General features: G+C 50.2%; 1 pseudogene; it reads left to right on the top strand.

Moving 5' to 3' along the window:
• Nucleotides 1-22,010, top strand: part of LOC119100244 (leukocyte antigen CD37-like) — a 57,647-nt pseudogene that overhangs the window by 20,616 nt on the left and 15,021 nt on the right.

The raw sequence follows: 22,010 nt of genomic DNA on the forward strand, positions 1-22,010 counted from the left end.
ACGCCCAAGGAAAGATCTACTTGTGACCGAGCAGCGGGCTGACTTCTTCTTCTTCAAAGATGGAGAGCTGGAACGGCACAACTTTGGTGGCGTACTCAGAGCACTCTGAATAGGCTCTGCTTGGAAAGCACTCTGAACGTGAAAACTAGTCGCAGAAATCATTCGAAATAAAGTAAACCGACATAAAAATATGACCGCAATGTCCACTAACAACTGTGGAATGAATGGGAAGACTGATGAAATCGCTGCTCTTAGGTTATTTTGTCGCATCGCATGCTCTTCCTTACATTGAAGTTAGCTGGAGCATCCATCCCGCACGTCGGTTTCTGATTGTTGCTTGGTTATGCTCGCGCTGCTGACCTTCTCCCGATGATTATGATGATTTGGGCTCTGGGGCGCTTTGGAGTGCTGATCTTCTCTCATCAGCCCGAATATAATATCATCTAAGTTGGCGTTGAAGTGACGAATTATGAGCAATTCAACTGTAAAAGCTATTTACTTGCGGACGAGGCTGCGATAACGCTGTCAGATTGTGTGACGGTATCGTGTGAAGGTTACACGTCTTGTGTACATGAAACTGAGCATACTGGTGTTAGCTCATTTGTCTAATGTCAACTACCATCTGAATACATTAAGACAAACAAAATACTTAAAAATTATGGGCCAAACGTTTTATCACTTAGATCCGAGCCACTTAGATAATGCCACAGTATGTAATAACCAGACGAAGTATTTAACACCAGTCATGATGAAATCAACAATAACAAATTTGTTGGAAAGGTGACGAATGCAGCGTGGCATGTGCACGTCAATTGTGTTGACGGCGCATTTCAAGAAACACGTCGTTTCTTAGCTGATGCGGGCGAAGGGTGTCACGCCATCCGTCTGTGGCCGTTTCCTTGTGCCGTCGCGTGCCGCTCCCTGAGTGCCGGCCTTCCTGAGGAGCACGTCGCACGGGCGCGGCTTCCCAGAACGCCATCAGCGGTGGCTGCACCCTGAAACATGTCTCCAAACAGTTGTTGGGCAGCCTGGAGAGATATTCTAAATGCCTTCATTTTGATGCGTCTGCAGGCCGCGTCTCGGTCAAAGCAGAAGTTGGCTGAGGGCTTGAAATAAGTTTTGGGCCATAAAGCTGCCCACGGTGGAACTCAGGCAGAACTTTTATTTTGGATTGCACGGTCAACATTTACCATGCTTTGCTGATTTTGCTGGGTACGTCAAGCCATTCTTCAGATAGCTATGAAATACGGGTGTACATTTGTGCTCATAGCAACGGCACAGACGCTGTGGTAGATGGGTGGCTTTTGCAACCAAATCATCGCAACTGATTCGCTCAGGGGGCAGCGAACCGTTAACGTCAGTAATGGCAGTGTCAGCGAAGCTGCGAAACGGCATCAAACGGGACTACAAAGCTCTCCAAACAGCCAGTTAGCGAAGCTTCGATCCGTAGCCGAGTGTCAAACGGCCGGATGCCTCGAACGACCGACACAGCCTGATCCAAACGGCCCGCGGCGCTGCAGGGCGGTGACCCGGCGGGCGGGCCGCCGTGGTCTGCCTGTGGTTCCTTCCCCGGTCACTGCGGGCCGCCGTGGTCTGCCTGTGGTTCCTTCCCCGGTCACTGCGAGCCGCCGTGGTCTGCCTGTGTCTCCTGCCCCGGTCACTGCGAGCCGCCGTGGTCTGCCTGTGGTTCCTGCCCCGGTCACTGCGAGCCGCCGTGGTTTGCCTGTGGTTCCTGCCCCGGTCACTGCGAGCCGCCGTGGTTTGCCTGTGGTTCCTGCCCCGGTCACTGCGGGCCACCGTGGTTTGCCTGTGTCTCCTGTCCCGGTCACTGCGAGCCGCCGTGGTCTGCCTGTGGTTCCTTGCCCCGGTCACTGCGGGCCGCCGTGGTCTGCCTGTGGTTCCTGCCCCGGTCACTGCGGGCCGCCGTGGTCTGCCTGTGGTTCCTGCCCCGGTCACTGCGGGCCGCCGTGGTCTGCCTGTGGTTCCTTGCCCGGTCACTGCGGGCCGCCGTGGTCTGCCTGTGGTTCCTGCCCCGGTCACTGCGGGCCGCCGTGGTCTGCCTGTGGTTCCTGCCCCGGTCACTGCGGGCCGCCGTGGTCTGCCTGTGCCTCCTATCCCGGTCACTGCGGGCCGCCCTGGTCTGCCTTTGGTTCCTGCCCCGGTCACTGCGGGCCGCCGTGGTCTGCCTGTGTCTTCTGTCCCGGTCACTGCGAGCCGCCGTGGTCTGCTTGTGGTTCCTGCCCCGGTCACTGCGGGCCGCCGTGGTCTACCTGTGTCTCCTGTCCCGGTCACTGCGGGCCGCCGTGGTCTGCCTGTGGTTCCTGCCCCGGTCACTGCGGGCCGCCGTGGTCTACCTGTGTCTCCTGTCCCGGTCACTGCGGGCCGCCGTGGTCTGCCTGTGGTTCCTGCCCCGGTCACTGCGGGCCGCCGTGGTCTGCCTGTGGTTCCTGCCCCGGTCACTGCATAGTCAGCTGACGAGCGCCGGAGCGGACCCGGCGAGCGGCTGAAGGCGAGAGGCCTACAAACGTATGATTGGAGGCAGCGACCGAGAATGTAGCCAGAAGAGTCTCTCTCTCTCTCTCTCTCTCTCTCTCTCTCTCTCTCTCTCTCTCTCTCTCTCTCTCTCTCTCTCTCTCTCTCTCTCTCTCTCCTCCTTCTCTCTCTCTCTCTCTCTCTTTCCTCTTCTTCTTTTTCTCTTCTCTCTCTTCTCTCTCTCTCTTCTCTCTCTCTCTCTCTCTCTCTTCTCTCTCCTTCTCTCTCTCTCTCTCTTCTCTCTCTCTCTCTCTCTCCTCTCTCTCTCTCTCTTCTCTCTCTCTCTCTCTCTCTCTCTTCTCTCTCTCTCTCTCTCTCTCTCTCTCTCTCTCTCTCCTCTCTCTCTCTTCTCTCTCCTTCTCTCGCTCTCTCTCTCTCTCTCTCTCTCTCCTCTCTCTCTTCCTCTCTCTCTCTCTCTCTCTCTCTCTCTCTCTCTCTCTCTCTCTCTCTCTCTCTCTCTCTCTCTCTCTCTCTCTCTCTCTCTCGCTCTCTCCTTCTCTCTTCTCTCTCTCTCTCTCTCTCTCTCTCTCTCTCTCTCTCTCTCTCTCTCTCTCTCTCTCGCGAAGCGAAGCGAAGCGTCCGCCCAACGCGACGCCATTCCGTGTCGCATCGCCGAGTAACCCAATTACACTTCTTTCGAATGCGCTCTACTCGGTCAGGAGCCAACAAGGCCAATGGGGAATGGCGGGCCCATTCGGGCAGTCCGCACCGACAGTGGCGGGTCCGTGGCGGGAGTTAAGGCTACGCGGACGCGTTTGTGAGTGGGGAGGGGGCTGCCTCACCCGATACCATGCCCGGCATCCAACAGCCAGAACCAACGCCGCTGATTCGGGACGGCTTCCTAACAGCCACAATCCGTCTCCAGAACGACCCGCGGTGCGGATTGGAGGCTAAATGATGTCATCACCGGAAGGCGACAAGTCACAGCGGCAACAAATTATTGGCGTCAGTGGTGGCAATCTCGCCTCCCATTTGCCCATCCGCCCAGCTCAAAGACGAATGGGGAAATGGAGTGCTTGAGGCGAAACTGAGCTTGCTCTGCTTCGCTCATGTTTAGCAATGTCGGTACATTTGGCCGGCATCGCTGGCGTCCGCTTTTATTTGTGCGACAACTTAGACATAAGTTTTCAGCATAAGCATTTCTGGCCACATGGCAATACAAAATAGATCTAAAAACAGCAAAGGAGCTGAGTAGAACAATGTGGGGACCCATGAAGACCGTAGCTGTGGGGGCGTGGTCGACGAGACCAACTCCAATCAGACTCCAGGCTCGCAATCGAAAGCTCAATTCGTAATTAAGTTCAGCTGGAAGTTCTGGTCGTTAGCCAGCGGCCGTTCACGGCCATGTTGCTGAGAGCGTTCTCGCTCCGCGGGAGAAATATGACCACCGCTCTGGTGGTCCTAACCTGACGTTGGTCCGGCTCAGTTGTTTGTTCTCCACATCGTGGCCCTCCCCAACTATAGTGCCGCCGGCGGGCCTGCCATGCTGAAGGTTCCAGCCCTCGCTGCTGGTACGGGGTCCCGCCCCTCGCCATCGGTCCTTTCGCCGTCGGTGCGGTCCCGGCGGCCCTACCGCCGCCGGTTCCTCCTACCGCAGCTGGTCCCGCCCGTCCCGTCAACGGTCCTCCCGTCCTCAGCAGTCCGCCTCGCCGGAAAACGAGCCGGGTCCAGTGCCGGGTCTCGTTACCGCCGACCGCGCCGAATGCAAATAGCCACCGGAGTCGACCGGGGAAGCGCGGCGCTGCCGGAACTCTCGCGCTGCCGCCCAACAATGGGAAGCGCCACGCAATCGTCAACAGGGCCGCTTAGCAGGAAGGCGGCGCGTTTCGCAGGCGTCGGGCTGAAGTGCATTTCCGAGAGCGACCGCGGCTCGGCTCGTGGCCAGCCAGCTGTCGGCAGTGGCGCCGCCGCCCAGGGGCCGGCGGGAGGCGCCGTGACTGGACTCACGCGGGGATTACGGCGGACACCGGGCGGTCACAGCACTCAAGGAGAGGCCGGCGGAGGGCGCCGTGGCTGGATTCACACGGGGATTACGGCGGACACCGGGCGGTCACAGCACTCAAGGAGAGGCCGGCGGAGGGCGCCGTGGCTGGATTCACACGGGGATTACGGCGGACACCGGGCGGTCACAGCACTCAAGGAGGGGCCGGCGGAGGGCGCCGTGGCTGGACTCACACGGGGATTACGGCGGACACTGGGCGGTGACAGCACTCAAGGAGAGGCCGGCGGAGGGCGCCGTGGCTGGACTCACGCGGGGATTACGGCGGACACCGGGCGGTCACAGCACTCAAGGAGAGGCCGGCGGAGGGCGCTGTGGCTGGACTCACACGGGGATTACGGCGGACACCGGGCGGTCACAGCACTCAAGAAGAGGCCGGCAGGACGCGTGTAGCTGCGCCCTGTCGCCAGCGGCGGAACCTTAAAGCGACGCAGGTCGCGGCTCAGCTGAGCGACGGTGCAACGGGCGGGCAGTGCTGGGGCAGTGCGACGGGCAGGCAGTGCTGCGACAGTGCGACGGCAGGCAGTGCTGCTACCGGCTGCTGTGGCACCACACAGAAGTGAGATAATGCCACCTGCAGGGTGGAGCGCCCAGCAGGCAATACGGAACCACTCAGTACGCGCGACTGAGTACGAGGTTAGGTAGACGGTCTGTTTCCATAGCGTCGTCAATGTAAACGAGTAGTTATCGCATTGTTTTTCTATCATTCGTCCGATAAGTAATCAAGTGAGCGCACTAGAAGGCTGCTCCAAAAAAGCAGAATAGGCCGAGCAGCAGCACTAAACCCAGCTACAGCACCAGCCACTATACCAGCTGCGGCATGGAACACACCCGCAGAACATGACCAAGCTTGAGTGCCAGGCCCGGCTGTAGTGAAAGGCGGTACCACCCAGCGACAGCACCGGACCCGGTTATAGTACTGGACCCCGCTGCATAACCGGGCCCGGCAGTACTTAGTCTGGCTGCAACACTGGATTAAGCTGTAGTATGGTACTAAGTTGCAATGCCGAACTTAGCTGGAGCGCTGGGCGCAGCTGTAGAACCAGCTGCAGTAACCAGCTGGGGTAGTGGACTTATCTGCTGCACGAGGCTCAAACGCAGTGTTGCAGCTGCAGCTGCAGTGCCGGGCCCATTGACGCACATCATTGAGGCAGCGACGAAGAGCAGACGTGCAATGGCGATTGACGTCATGATGCATCTGGACCTAGGTTAACAGGGCAGCCTGCAGCACAGTGCCCAGCTGCAGTACCAGACCCACCTGCTGCTCTGCACCGGTGCTGCAGCCAGGTCGCGCACTCCAGCTGGTTCGATCATTACAGCTCGCTCCAGTCTGGAGCTGCGGCCGAACCCCGCACCGATCATTACAGCTCGCTCCGGTCTGGAGCTGTGGCCGAACCCCGCACCGACCATTACAGCTCGCTCCAGTCTGGAGCTGTGGCCGAACCCCGCACCGATCATTACAGCTCGCTCCGGTCTGGAGCTGCGGCCGAACCCCGCACCGATCATTACAGCTCGCTCCAGTCTGGAGCTGTGGTCGAACCCCGCACCGATCATTACAGCTCGCTCCAGTCTGGAGCTGCGGCCCGAACCCCGCACCGCGCCAGGACGTCCACCTTGATACTGGAGCCGCCGTCCCTTAGTGTAGCAGACAGCACAGCACTGCACTCTGCACTACATCACGGAGGTGCGACGATAACGTCACGTCACGCCCGAAAGAAAGCAAACCCGCATGCCATCACATACGCCACGCCGCGTGAGGCGTGGGGACTACGTCACAATGCCACCGTGCTACAGCGGCAGCAAGATGCGGAATACCATAATATGCATCAGACCACTGTCGTTGCCATTATGATGTGTGACAGTGAGACAATGCAGTAGCGCGGCAGCACGTCGGCGAGGCAGCAGTACAATATACAGTAAACAGGGGGCGTGACATGGCCACAGCACGCCAGCCTGACCGCGAGACTAGGAGCTGACCTGGCACTCTGACCGCGAGGTCACGCCAGTCTGACCGCGAGACTACGAGCTGACCTGGCACTCTGACCCGCGAGGTCACGCCAGCTGACGTGATGTGACAGTGCTCAGACAATTGTGAGATGAGCTTGTCGCCACAACAGCGGAACAAGACGTAACCGGGCTGCGGCACTGCCGCAGTGCGCCAGGTGGACAGAGAGCAGCGCGGCTTAGCATAGCAGTGTTGACGCAAGGTCTGTTGGGCATTTCACTGCGCCTGGTGAGGAATAGTATCAGATGCGTCATACGATTAATACTAAAAACAATATCGGACAGAGACACACTCAACTTTTGCCTGGTACATAATTAAATACTTTCAAAACTTAAACATTCAGCGCGCGCACAAATGGTCTAAATATAGCAAAGCTCATCAGACGGTTTAGTCCAGCATTTCCTGACGTGTTTGCCACGTAGCATTTGCTGGGGCCGTTTAGCGCTCCTCTTCGCCCTTCCCGGGATACGTCGAAAACTACTCAACGATTGGGCTGATTTGAACGGCAGATCTCTAGATCTAGTCTTTAGATCTGGCAACCGCACTGCATAACCACACTGAACATTATTTTGGTGGACTGGTGGTCACTGGTGACATCGCAGGTTACACTTTCAATGCTTTTGAAAAATCTTCGATGCGACTAAATGAAGCTGAAATTTTGAAATCAGGATGTCGGATTGTTAAACGTGCATTATTTGAGTACGCTTATGGTCTGAGTATCACATATGTGACACATCTCAGGCCCCACCGTATCAGTAAATAAAGACACCTTTGTTCTCAGACGTGGCTACATGCAGCCATACAATGTCTTAATTGCATTGGTTTGATATGGTGTGGGATGTGGATAGTGCATAGATGTACAGCATCGGCGAAATTATCAACTATTCTCAAACATGTGTTACTGGTTCAGCGAAGCTGGCTCAAGAAATAAAATAGGTCTGCTTTAATTTGAACACAGCATTGTCCAATGGGCTGATATATGTCGGCAGATCATAGACTTTGCTGTTCTCTGTCATTATGAACTGAGAGCCCTTATGTTGCGTTAACGACCTTCAATGTACCAGCAGTCACTGGTTAAACAACGTTGCAGTGCTAAATGACGATATATTGATGGTGCTCAATATTTCGAGTTGTACCCATTCTCAGATGTGCTAATGCCTTTTAACTACAGTTTCTTCATAGATTGAGATCATTTTCTGAATTCACGTGTCTTCTCTCTTGAGTGTTACATGTTTTGAACCTTTCTGAACCCTTGTGACTTTTGAGAACTTGCTCTTGAGGATGAGGACAGCTCAAAATATTGAGTACCGTCAATAAAATCGTTATTTAGCATCTCCACGTTGTTAAGCCAGCTTCTTCTGGTATATCGAGGGTCATTAACTAAACATAAGAGCTTTCAACTCGTCATGTCTACAGCCATCTGGTTTACCAGTTTCCTAGTGTATGCCCATATTTCTGCCCGCCCGCCTTTCATTAGCCAGACCTACAGCACAGATGACCGCACGGATTGCCAGGCTTACAGCACGGATGGCCGCATGGATTGCAGACCTAGAGCACAGATGGCCGCACGGATTGTCAGACTTACAGCCCGGATGGCGGCACGGATTGCCAGACTTACAGTCCGTATGGCCTCACGGATTGCCGGACTTACAGCAAGGATGGCGGCACGGATTGCCAGACTTAGAGCACAGATGGCCCACGCATTGCCAGACTTACAGCCCGGATGGCGGCACGGATTACCAGACTTTCAGCCCGGATGGCCGCACGGATTGCCAGGCTTACAGCCCAGATGCCCGCACGGATTACTGTGAAATTCTCGTGCACGACGGCTTTATCCTTCGTTACAAACTACGCAATACATTTACGCTCGTCTAATGCCAGTCACAGTGTGTATCATATAGTGGCATGCTTTTGGCGCCTAGCAGGAAGCCATTTTGTATATGTAGGGGAAACAAATTGTGCCAAGGCCAAGTCGTCTGAAACATGTCACAACAATCGAACAGCGATGAATACTTCTTACTAAGATGTAAAGCGTTCCCACACGCAGGGAACTGTCAACTGACTGAGGCACCGCAATATTGGAAAAACTTAACAAGGTGTATTGCATCATAGCGATGCCAACCAGTGATGTGATTGGAGACGACACCATACCGACACAAAACGACGTGGGCTCTTCGTGCAGCAAGGCAAGCATGAACCGGAACTAAATAACGTCTGTTCAAGGTCTCGAGGGCGCGGAACAGCGATGCACGGACAGTGTGTTCGAGTGACGCATGTGGGCTAAACAGGGTACAAATGTGAACTTATGAACGTACCCAGGAGGCGTGGGGGACGGGGTCATGGCTTATGAACTATCGAGGAAGTATGGGGGAACGTAGGTCATGCCATCAAGCTTATGCTAGAATCTGGTCGATTTGGCGGATGTTCGGTCTTACTGTGTAAGACTTCGGAGAAATTTGGCATTCCCCTGATAGCAATGCTGACTACATGCCAGTGTTAATTGAGATCCAATCCCTACTGTTGCGACACGAGCCAATGTTTCGTCGTTGGCGGCGACGCTATCCACGCCAGTAGCGTCGCTTCTTTGCGTTGCGAAGCCAGCGATAACCACTTGTAGCCGCTATGTTACGTGCTTTTCTGGAGTGCTCTACGGCGACCTTGAAAACTGCACTTACTTCTCTTACAGGCATATGTAATTATTTATGTTTATCCGAAGATCGCGTTTACCGCTCACAGGCCTATGGAGTGTTCTGTGATGACCTGAAGATTGCGTTCACTACTGAGAGGTTTAATGAGTGCTTTGTGATGAATTGAAGATTGCGTTTACCACTCACAAGCCCATAGCATGTTCTGTGATGAACTGAAGATTAGCTCTACTACTCACAGTTTTAAGGAGAGCTTCGTAATGGCATAAAGATCGCGCTTACCACCCAGAGGCCAATCAAACCATGTGATTGATCAGTAATCTGCAGTGACAGACCATCATGTCAATAAACATGGAACACGCTTCCAATCGTTCAATGTCGAGCTTCCATTTTTGTTTGGGGGGGGGGGGGAGATGAAGGAGGGTTGCATGACTGAGACAGCAGGATTTAACACCGTCGCGTTCAATACAACCGATCCACGTGGTCAAAGTTGGTCTACTCGGAGGCAGCGCCACCTTGACGCGGCACGTGATGATACGATATGCACGAAGATTGCCTCGACCCAGTAGACCTGCGAGATGTAGTGAACGGCTTCAACAGCTTAAACGACTAGGGCGTAGTTAGGGGAACCGGAACATGTTCTCCCCCACCCCGCTACCACATTTATGCATGCATATTTACGTACACAGTAACATGTGAATAGGCGTCAACAATTGCAAAAATCGAGGTGGACACGTAAGAATAAGCAGATGAAAGCATTCAATGTTGACATTCGAAATGTAAGAAAGTTTGGATGCCTGCGTTGGTCTTTTACACGCTATGTATCGACAGGCAAACGTCGACCACCAAATATCGGCAGGCCAATTATCGAAACCCGAGAAATGTCGACAGGTAAGATATCACTCCGCAAGTCGGTGGTCAAAAAAGGATTCCGAAAACAAATTTGACACCCAAAGTATCAAAAACGTAAAACATCTAACGGCGAAATACGGGCATGCAAAATGTTGACACCGCATATGATTCATTTTGTCTGTTTGGGGCGTAGACGTCGACACATCGAAAAAAGTTGGACTGATACGTTTGCTAAAAGGTTTGTGATTGCGATGCTGATGACAACAAAGCAAAAACGATTGGCACACTCATTTCAACGCTAATAGCGAGAATAAGTACACTGTGTGCACGTAGATGCATGCAGACATGCAGAGTGCGGCGAATTTCGTCAAAGCTTTTCCATTTTTGGTTCTGGTGTGGACAAAAGGAGACGCAACAAAGAAATCTAGTAGAAGCTTGCGTTCTGGCAGCGGCAGCGGACCGGGAATTAGGGACGCCAGGGGCTGATCCTCAGCTTTCTGAAATATCTCACATTGGTCCCGTGGGCGTTGATTGAAAGAACTAGCCAAAAATGGTGATGTCACACCTGGAAGGACATCTTCTTCCCCAAGAAAAAAATTAAAAAATGCTGCAGCAGTTTAAGCTAGGTGTGGCACCCGGTGAAGATCGGTACAGCGAACATGCCTTTCAAGGGTCGGCACCTACCTACGATTCGCCATTCCAAGTCCCTGGGTAGAATACCAGACGTCCATGGGCATCACATGAGGCCTCTGCGTGCGTAATTCCAGGTCTCTAACGGAGGCATGTCGACAAATGTAACAATTTTGCTTGATTTTGCTTTTGCTTGATAAGATAAACATTTGCAAAAATGGACACTAGTTGACTTATTGATCCTCATTTACCGAGAGCGTTTAGCCATTTTACTCTGCCAAAGCGTGATGGTTACCAAGGCCACCAAATACTACCCCTTCTCTAACTGCGCTCCTTCCTGCAAGCAATTGCGTCCTTAATTAAACGATAGCAAAAAGAAAACAGGAAATGTTTGAAACGACACGGACGTAATTGAACGGAGTTTCAGTTTCTGATATTGCCGGGTTACCAAACAGGCCAGAGTAAAAGTTTGCAAAGAGGAGTAACTGGGTATTTTTACTTGAGTCCACAAAAATCATACTTGTAGCTCATGCCGAGGCATTTGAGTATATTGCGCCGTCATCTGGGTGAAGGTGTGGCTCGGGCTCTTGCAAACCTGTTGGTACTACACATCACTTGTTCAGATCCATATATGTGCCGTTTTTATTTGCACTATATGCGGGAACCCTCGTGTTTAGTGTCGACATTTAGCCTGTCGATAGTTTGCAGTGTCGATATTTGACATCAATATTTTTTGCTCGCAGTCAATATTTTACGTGCATATATTTAGCGTATCAATTTTGCGTCGTCAATATTTTACGAAGTCGGCATTTGCGCCGATATTTCGCGTGCCGATGTTTTGCATGTTACATTTTGTCCCTCGGTACTTAGCGTGTCGATGTTGTTTTTTCATACCTGATATTCTTTCCCTAGAATGAAACCAGATGGATGATAGGGCTGGCATCCTATCCAAAAGCAGAAATACTGTCAAACACGAACTGGGGTGGCAGCAGGGCAGTGGTAACAAGGGGGATAGCGGGTGGGTCAAACTTTAAAGGAAATGTTCCTTGAGCATATTGAAGCAAGTGTCAGATATGATTTCAGCTCACTTATAATTATTGGCATACCTTTATGGGTTTTTTTTAAGGAACCAGTCGGAACTAAGATCTAGTTTTTTTTAAAAACACTGGCGAGAACCAAGATCTAGCGTCTTGACATTTCAAAAGACTCCGTAGGAACCAAGAAAGTTTTGTTGAAAGAAGAGAGTGAACCAGTATTCAGGTTTGGTTTTGCCGATAGAACCGGTGAGAACCAAGGTCCAGATCTTGTTTTTTTTTAAGAAGCCAGCAGGAGGCAGGTTCCATGGTTAGGTCAAGTCGAAAGAACCAATATGAACCAGATTCCAGGGTTTGTTTTGTCGAAGGAACCAGCGGAAACCAGGAATCCAAACTGGAGAAGAAAAAAAAATGTTTGGTCCCTCTAATTCCAAAGTTCCTCCTCCTAGCAAGAGCTTTGGGCGACGTTCCGATTTACACGGGGTAAAATTGTAATGTCATTGCGTCGTGATCAGTGACTTGTGGTGACGTCATCCAGGATTAGCTGAACTTTAAACAAAGTCATCATAACTTCCTGGCACGCGCTAGAATGATTAAGCTAGCCACAACCCTGAAAGGCGATATTTGTGGTCCATCAATTGTATTGCGCCATTTTAATCTGACTTTATATAACCTAGATTCTAGTTGTTGCACGGTGTCACCTTAAGAACAGTAACTTCATCTGCTCCGGAGTTATAAGCAAAAAACATAAGGAAATGATCAAATGTGTGATCCCAGAGTGTTTCAATATAGAGCCAATCACATTAATCCTAGATCAGGTAATTTGCATTCATACCTCACCACCCATCAGTGTGTATTGTGATCACCAGTTTAGAACATTTATGTCTAATTGCGTGATATCTTTGGTCTACCTTTCTTACCATTATCTCTTCTTACATAGGGCAAACCCTGCCGCAGTTTATCCGGGCGCGTGGCTATCGGATCAGACCGACAAGCTTATGAAACTGTTGAAATGCACAGTTGTGCATGTTCCATCAAAACTTTACTGTTTTTACCTCATCGCCCATTCGCTTCACATCATATTCAAAAATTACGCATGGTCAAATTGTTGGCACTACTTGCAACATTTGTATTGCTTGTCATCAAACAGTACATTTGCCGGTTTCACAGCAATCAGTATTGATCTGGTCGGCGTCAGAGTTGCCAAGGAGTTTCATGTTCCCTCTGCCGCCATTGGCTACTGAACCCAGGTGTGTTTCCCTGCGTGCCCCATGCTTGTTTGCGTGCAGGTATGCGTGCGAATGGACAAGTGTTCAGTTTTCTGGGCGTGTATGCGAGTGCTGGGAAGGGTACGCGTGCGTGCGGGAATGCGTGCGTGCTCACAGTTGATTACATGATGGGTGGCAGATGAGTGAACGAGTAATTATACCTATCGATGTACTTGGACGTGCCTTGGTGCACGTATGATCCGCAACTACTCCTTTTCACACCTAGCCCTGTCGACGTATATATCTTAAAACCACCAAGGAGTTGTTTTCCAGGGGACTGTAGGGCTTCCGTGACCAGTTTTTCATCAGTTTACCGAGACATGAGACCTATTAGTTCCGTGAACCCACGAGAATATTGCAAGTAGATAATAAACAAAGTAAAATGCAACAAATGTGAGCAATGGCATTAGTTCTGTTCGTTACTTTTTCGTCGCCCGCAAATTCCTGTCGCTGCTTTGCTTTTGTGGACTCCTTGTCTTCATTTCGCGTCTTTGTTTTTTTCCCTGTAGTCTCACCAACCCAACTCCGTTCTTCTGGCCTTTGTTTTTCATCGTAATTTGGATTCAAAACACTCTTGTACGCAATTACGCGGGCTGTAATTTGTCATGTTCTGGAACATTCATTTGACAGAAGGATTTCAGACAAAACAGCCAAGAACTTGACCTGTATTCAGGGAAGTGGCAAACTTTGAAACACAATTCCGTATTCTGCACGACAAATCAGACCTCGGAGAAGTCCTCTCAAAGAGGGGGGAAGCCTCTCGCTGATTTCCGACACTACCTGCCTCTGGCTGTGACAAGGTTGCTCTGAGACGGAACTCAAGTTGTCAAATTTGTATTGTACCTTGGAAAAATTGTTCTATTATAGCAATGATTTAAGCTGATCTATCGGCAACTGTAAACCAAATCAACCGCTGTTCATAAATTGCCCATCTGTGGCAGCCATATATTTGTTTGTGCTGGTCTTTCCCAGAAGACTAATGGTGACGCATCAACTAGTTCTGGAGTCTCCGGACCGCTGTTCATCTTAAATTATTTCACATACAACACGTCTAGTGGAATATGATGTTTTGGTTGTCTTGGAAGAAATTGCTGTAGAGATGGGTTTGTTTTCGCCGTAGAAGGGCCCTTTTGGCTCGTTATTTTCATCGCTGGTTTGTGAAATACTCGCCAATGTGACAAATGGAGCAGACTGGTAAGGAGAAATACAGTAGTCTTTTACAGAATACAGCCGGTTGATTTAGTGGAACTAACCATTTTAGGTGGTTGGCTGTAGTAGACAGCAGTGGCCAAAAAACATCAAAGGAAGAATGTTCTTGTCAAAAACATACATCTGTCTTCCGGTCCACCCAGTACATCACCCATTTTGTACATCCGTTTTGTGGGCAAATCACACTAAAATCCAACTTAACTTGCAAAAGGAACTGGGGTATACCGGCCACTGCTCGTAGATCTTGTGTTTCTGAAATGATGGGCTGAATTAGGATATGTTTTAGTTTCTCCACCTGCGACACAGCACGCCCCGTCTGGGTAGCGTGTCTTTTCCAGAAACCGGAGTCCTGCGGTCTGTGCGCCATCTGCCTGTCGAAGTCTCTTCAGATAACAAAACATACACAGGCCCGGAGCACTAACGTCCCGCGTCGAACGCTCTGTCCTGGCCAAGCACGTAAACGAAGTTCATCAGAAAGGGGAGGGTTGAATATCAAGTTTGCTCTCAAATCTTGCGAATTCGGGCCAAACTGTGCTGCTTTTTAAAGATTTCATCCAAGCAATTTAGATGGATGGGTTTCCGTGAGCTAGCTTACGCTAATCAGTGCTTGTTGTGTGAACCCCGACCCGTAGCATCCGGACATGAAGTTTCAGGTCAACGGCAAGGCCTTTTGGCGGAAGTTTAACGTATCGCAAAGGTCGACAAGGCCCGTCTTGCCCTCTGACGTCACTTGGCTTTTGGCACGGTCGCTCTCACCGGTCGCAAGCCCCACCTGTCAAAGGTAAATAGCGAGTGCCCATAGCAACTCGAACTGGATGGATCGGAAGACAGACGCTGTAACCAGCTGATCTATCGGACTGGGTGGATCGGAATATAGACGCTCTAACCAGCTGATCTATCGGACTGGGTGGATCGGAAGACAGGCGCTCTAACCAGCTGATCTATCGGACTGGGTCAGGGAGCTAGAATCGCTTTTGAACTAGGGTGGGAGTGAAAAGTTCCATCGCAAAAAGACCGTGCGGGAGTGAAAAAATCAATTCACAAAAAAATAGAACTTATGAGCTCGTGACTGATGCTTCAGCAAACAAAGACATCTATTTTAAGTTGGCATGGACGTAGTATAAGGAATCTGACAAAACTATTTCGTTTTTTAACATCTTAGGCCATTAAAGGGAAACAGGATATGCTAACACGCGCTCGGGTGGAGAGGGAGGGGGCAAATTGACCCCCGAGGACTTTTCCCGAATAGCTTCTAAACGGCGAGGCGTAGTCGCATCAAATTTTGCATAGCTGTAGAAAATTTCATAGCGGATCGTTTGGCATACAAATTTTAGATGTACCTTGTAAGATCGCTGACCTATGACAGCCAAAGTCAGCCCATGGTTTCAGCGAAGGCAATTTCCAGGGAATCGTCAAATTTGATATAATAACGGAGTGTTTGAAGAAACCATACATATCTGAGATGCTTTCTTAGGAGCCACAAATATTGAATGAGCAAATTACGTTGACCTAAGGTCAGATATGAGGGTCAGACCAAGGTCAAAACCAAGCTGATTTATTACTCTAGGGCTTGCTGTATGGGATAGATTTTGGTGCTCATTCGAATTTATTGACAGCAGAAACCTCATTATACATCTTAAGTTGACTTCTTAGAGGTCAGAACAGGTTATTTACCTAAGATTACTCGGGTCGAACTTTTTGTTTTAGGAACATACTGCCTAGTGTAATCTGTGTCGCTTATTCAAATGCAAAACTCAGGGTAGTCTTGTATCAATTTGATCACCATGACCTTCAAAGGGCCAAACAAGGTCAATGACCTCAAATGGGCCTGTGACCTTTTGCTTAGAGACAGCTACATAGGTTCTGGGGGCGCTTTGGAGACCAACCTGGAATTTGACCTTTTTGATCCTATTTAACCTGAAGACCATGACCTAGGAAGCTGAAACCGTAACCTAAGTGGGTTCACGTATAGGTCAAGAAACCCTGTAACTTTGGTGTATCTAGCCGTCTTAGTTCCCGAGATCTCAGAGGGGGTCAAATTGTCCCCCCCCCCCCCCACCCGAGCGGGGGTATGTAGCCGGCCAACCGGGCGCGTGTTAAAGCATAGTAATTTCATGACAGTGTTATGAGCATAACCAATTAACACCAATAATTTGATGCTGCACTTTTCAGTTCCCTTCCACGGCACTTTTAAAACAAAACAAAGCAAAGGAAGTCAATAACAAAATAACAACAGAAAATCCAACAAGCATTGACACTCAAACAAAAAAACCTTGGACTCCCACATATCAGCACATCACCAAGTCAAGCACAATAGACATACTTCTGACTTCTGTCAAGATGGGTCAGGGAAAACCAACATTTTGTCACTGTTTCTTACATAATACCTATGCTTATTTCCATGAAAGTAGCCTGTGCCTAACCTAAAGAGGCCTTACTTCATCTCATCCTGTATAACCTGTTGGTATCAAAGCAGCAGTTGTGAGTTACTGATTCTTGCACAATTCCTATTGTCACCTGTCATGCACTTGACCAACTTGACCTAACTTAGGGTAGCCCATATGATGAACAACATCTCAACTCACCTATCTGTCGACAGCAGCACTTGGGATAAAAACATGATACCTAAAGTTAGTTTTTGGCTGGTTTCAACTTGCATTTTTATTCAGTTCATTTGTGTATGCTTGTTGACATCAGACAAAGCTGACAACACACAAATCAAAACACTTTTGATCACTTTGAACAACTTATTTTGATTGTCATGGTTAACCTATGCCAAGGGCAATAATGGGTATGCTGCACAAAGCAATCTCTCTTCTCCAAAAGAAACATAACTTTTAGATGGTCATGTCAGTAATGCTGCTTACCTTTTCAGCTGCAGCAAATGCATCCATTTAGGTTTGACTATTCAAATTTAATGACAAAGTTTGAAATGCTGGCTTCACATTTTAAATGGGATGGTGTGATGATTTGTCACATACTAATATTTAACTCATATTATAATTGTTATGCAGCTTAGAGTATCCCTGTGTTAAAAACAGAGTGCATATACACAGTACAGTCACTTGCCAGTCAGCAAACCATGACAACTATAGAAAACATCTGGTTAAGGCAGCCATGAGGGACCACTTTTAGAAATTTGTGGCGAATACCCAAGAATATGGAACAAAATAAGCCCATCGCTTGCCTTGTGGCATCATAATTTGTCTTATGACAAAACTCGATGGATTAAAACAGAAAATGGCAATCTCTGGTTACCAATCATGTGTTGAAAGCGAGTAATGTGAGCAATTACTTGGTCCACAGGAGACTTACTGGCTTCTTCCTGCTCCCCCCAAAAATAAAAAGTCAGTATCTTTTTCATGGTCTGCTGGCAGACATAGTCATCCCACCCACCCCCAAATATAAATATCAATAATTCCCACCAACCTACGAGATTAAAATGCGAAACAAGTAAGAGGTGGGCATGATAAACGCCTCCAGAAGGCAGAATTTTGCCATCAAACACTTCTGTATTAGCTGCGTCAGGTCTGTCCCAAGGCTCTGTATGGCAGCATTAGCATAGCTTTTCCAGGTAGCCTGGTGAGTAAGACACTCCAAAGGCTTAGATTTGTCATTAATGAGCACCGCCATGAACCAAGAAAACGGTTAACCGGGGGTTTAAGAGGGCAAAAATGGCGGTAAAAATGAGTTCCGTGCTTCAAGCTATCTCCTTCATTCCTTGTGAATTGTTCACGCTTGGGTGCATATCAAACATGTTTGGGCGGCTCACGAATTAATCCAAGTTATGTAAGAAATACGTGCAAGTTTGCAGTTGGAGCATCTTGCAGAGAAATTGGTCAAACATTTAAGAAGCAGATGGTAACTCTAAAGGCAACTGAAAAGGAAGGAAGAGTAAAATGGTATCACACTCGTTTGATACCAATAAAAACAAAAGTAGCATATGAATATAAAGACTGGTACTTTTCTCGCAAAATTTTGTAATCAGCTGATCTGACTTCAAACCTGTTAATATATAAAATCAATTGGTAATATCCATCTTGTAAGTTTAATTTACAAGACATTTCTCCAACTTTTCATTTCTGCATTTCGGGAGTGATGCAATTTAGTGGTCAAGTTTCCTCGGGAAAAAAGAAATACGTGGAGTAAAACTATCTACCGGGCCTTGCTGGTGTTTGTGTCAGGCTCTGCCTTCGTGGCGTGATGGTGAGATAAAAAAAATAGGGGGTGCGTGAAAACCCTGCATTTGGCGCACAGCTGCAGCCGTGATGCATTTTGTAAATAAACCAAACTTAATGCGTGCAAGCGGCTGGGGTTGCTGGGATTTTTGCGCTCGGAGCTAACTGGCGCCCTTGCTCTGTGCATACATAGACATGATTCAGATGTAGGTGAGGCAGGACATAGCCGTAGGTGTCCAGGTTCTGTGGAGCATCGTTTATGCTTGGTAGTTTCAAGTGAGCTCAGTTTGGGATGACATCTGAAAACCTCATGAAGGGAAATACGGGTTTGGGATGTGCGATTAGACAATGTGAGGCAGGAGCGAATTTTTAAAAATAAAATATGGAGAAAAGGAGTGAAAAATTCCTCCTCATCGGGTGTTGCTTTGCACCCAAAGTCGGCAATTCTAGGACACTGGACTGGGTGGAACGGAAGACGCGCTCTAACCAGCTGATCTAACGTACTGATAACATTCCTGCTAAATTACCCAGTATTTGGTGTGAGCCTCTTGGTTCAGAGGGGCTACAGAGAGGCTACCGCTAGGCGGGCAGCGGTAGCCGGTGGTGGGCGATTTGTCCAGGATCTGCCAAAAGGCAGAGTGAGGTTGGTTGCACCGAATGGAGATGACCATAACGGTGGATGTAACGGTGCGGCAGACTGTGCATATCGCTTATTTCAACTTTAAGTATAGCCCCACAGCAACATTTATTTAACCCATGCAGTATCATGCTGTGAGACGTGGGACTGCAAGATCTCCCACATAACAGAGATCTCAGCCCTTTATGATTTACCAGGAACCATGCAACCCTGTTGATTTATTTAAAGCCAGCTTCGCTCCTGACTCACATGCACACAGACATTTGCTGGCAGAAATGCAGGAGCTACTGGGACCTAGGGCCCGCAGAATCCCGTATGCCTGTTAAGGGGCTCAAAGTGCATTTGTACATCACAACTGTTTACGTCTGAAGCGTGTTAATACTAAAGCAGTTAATATAGACAACAACTAATAACCAACTTTTAAATATCAACATAAAATAATCGAAACCAGGGGCGAAGCGAGATAGGAATTATAGGTTTGTGTGTAACCATAAATGTGGATCGTCAGACCTGAAAATGGTTTCTACCCTATCATTGTTTGATTGTGTATCAATGGATCAGCTATAAAGGACAGCTGTGGTGTGCCCATGGCGGTAGTCAGGGCAAGTAAAACTTCTTGTGGTGGGGAAGTACACGTCCCTTAACTATCAGGCCGTGCTCTTCTCCTCTCCCCTCCCCTCCCCCATGACATAAGCTCGATATACCGGCAATATGTGACATGTATGGGTGCGCACCATGGAACTTTGCGCGCACTCACGTCACTTCGGCACATTCCGTGGTCTGCGGCAGAAGCCACACCGGTCTTGTGATTGATCGTGGACGTGTTGACTTTGTTTGGCGCCGTGGATGGCTTCCGGTCGCCGGCAGCGGCCTCAGTCCTGGATGCGGCAGTCGCGTGTCTCTTTTTATATGCGGGATGCCCAACCGCGAGCGTTTTTCTGATCAGACGCAGGCAATAGCACACGCACACGCGTCACACACGTGCGCGAACGCGTGCCTACACTGTGCACGGAAGCTGAAACTTCATTTTTTGGTGTCGTGGTGGGGCGGCTTGAAGCGTTGCTTACTAACAAGATTGCCTCCGGAGAATGCCATCCTACAGCGGGGCTCTCCCGATTTTCTCGTGCTCGGTGGATACAGGAATTCTCCAGTCCTCTGTCATAGGAGTGAGCCCCTGTTTCCGGATAGGGACACTGGACCGAACAGCGTCATTTGAGACGGGCCACGCCGGCGAGCCCAGTGACGAGAACGGTGGTGGGCGCGGCACCTATCTTCGCGGCACGGTGGTCACTTACCGGCTGCTGTCGTCTGCCTCCGTATTCGCCGTATGGGTAGGAGCCGGTCGAAGAAATCGGTCCTCAGTCAGACCCGCTCCGGAAGTCTCCCACTACAGCGGGACACACGCGCGTTAGTCAACTGCGCCGCTGGGATAGCCCCGTCGCGTGCGCAGTGTACATCTGTCCTTTGCTTCCTCCCCAGCTCATCTGTTCGTGTTCGTCGAACGTTATATGTGTCCCGTGATGCTCTACTGGACTTAGTCCGTCGCGTGCTTGACGCGCGCGTGCGTTTGTCGATTGTTCTGGGTGCTCCTTGCGGCGTCAGCAAGGTGGCGTGCGGTCAGCGGGGGAGTCAGCACAGCACTATCACTATCGCTACGATCCGGCTGGTTATGCTTGCATGCTCGCCGGGCGATGGCTGGCACTATCACTATCGCTACGATCCGGCTGGTTATGCGTGCATGCTCGCTGGGCGATGGCTGCTGTGCGTTCCACCGTACACATCATTAGTGAGGGCATTAGTGAGGGCATTAGTGAGGGCGCACAGATATGAGAGCTGGGCGGTGCGTGATATCCGCCTGACCAGGGCAGCATTGGGACAGAGTTATTTTCCCGCAGCCGTGTTGTTTTCCCGTGTTGCTGTGCTTTCGCCAGGGACTTGGCCAATGTGTTGACATGCTGCTATAACATTCAGTTACGCAAGTTAACGGGCATCATAATGTCGGTGTTATGGCGCCGTAGGTCAAAACAGGTCCGTAAGCAGGCTTATACTGGTCCTGAAGCGGTGTGGTTTGCGGAGAATTGTACAGCGTTTTACCATAGGTCCTATTTTATGTCATGAATAGGTGTGTCGACATGACAATAGAATGACAGCGATCTAAACCTGGGAAACATTTTGAGCGGGCTCGGCATGATAAGGTTTCTGATCGACCGAGCTTGCCCGCCATCAATCTTCCGGGACAAACAGTGCGACAATAAGAAACACGAGCTGCTTCAGGCGGTCGCCTGTCTGCGGCGCAGGAGCGCACGTGGTACTGCGCGCAACACCCCTTCAACTGACAGCCTACTAAAGCGCGGGGGCGATTCGCAGACCCAATCGCAGTACGCATACCGCAGCACGCTCTCGCACCATAAAGTATGCAAGCACTGCGGTGGCGCTGCAGCGCCGGGACCGCAATAAGCGCGGTGTAATCACGTCCAGCCGCGAATGATGAGCGCCCTGATTACATGTCCACGAGGAGCGCGAGCCGCCGGCTGCAGCCGAGGGGCGGGCCCGGCCGACTCCGTTGCCTGGAGGCCGGCCCGCGTCCCGCGCCCCGGGGCAGCGGTCGGCCCAGGTCATGCCACTCTCGATCTGAGGACTGCTCTGTTGCCCTCGAGTTTCGGGAGGAAGTGGTAATTTTGTCTGGCATTTCCTGGGGAGCGTACGTTCTAATGAGAATGTTGAAAATAGGGGAATTATTCCAAACGGTACCCGCAATCTAGATCGAAGCCTTTCACTTCACTCCGGGCGCAGAATAGATACAAAAGACTTTGAAGACTCGATTTCGGACATGTCCCTCGAAAGCTAGGGCCCGTCTGCCGGTCCGGGTCTGGGTCCGGGTCTGGTCTGCCGTTGTCGACTCACCTGTCGGTCCCGGCTCTCCCGCTTCAGTCATGGTTTGCTCGTCCCACCCTGGATGAACTGGCCGGCCGGCTGGGGTGGGGTGAGAGCGTTGGGTCGGGGCGCCCAAAGGCACGGCCG

The sequence above is a fragment of the Pollicipes pollicipes genome, unplaced genomic scaffold (assembly GCF_011947565.3).
Source record: "Pollicipes pollicipes isolate AB1234 unplaced genomic scaffold, Ppol_2.1 Scaffold_4881;HRSCAF=5763_pilon_pilon_pilon, whole genome shotgun sequence".
Classification (NCBI taxonomy): domain Eukaryota; kingdom Metazoa; phylum Arthropoda; class Thecostraca; order Pollicipedomorpha; family Pollicipedidae; genus Pollicipes; species Pollicipes pollicipes.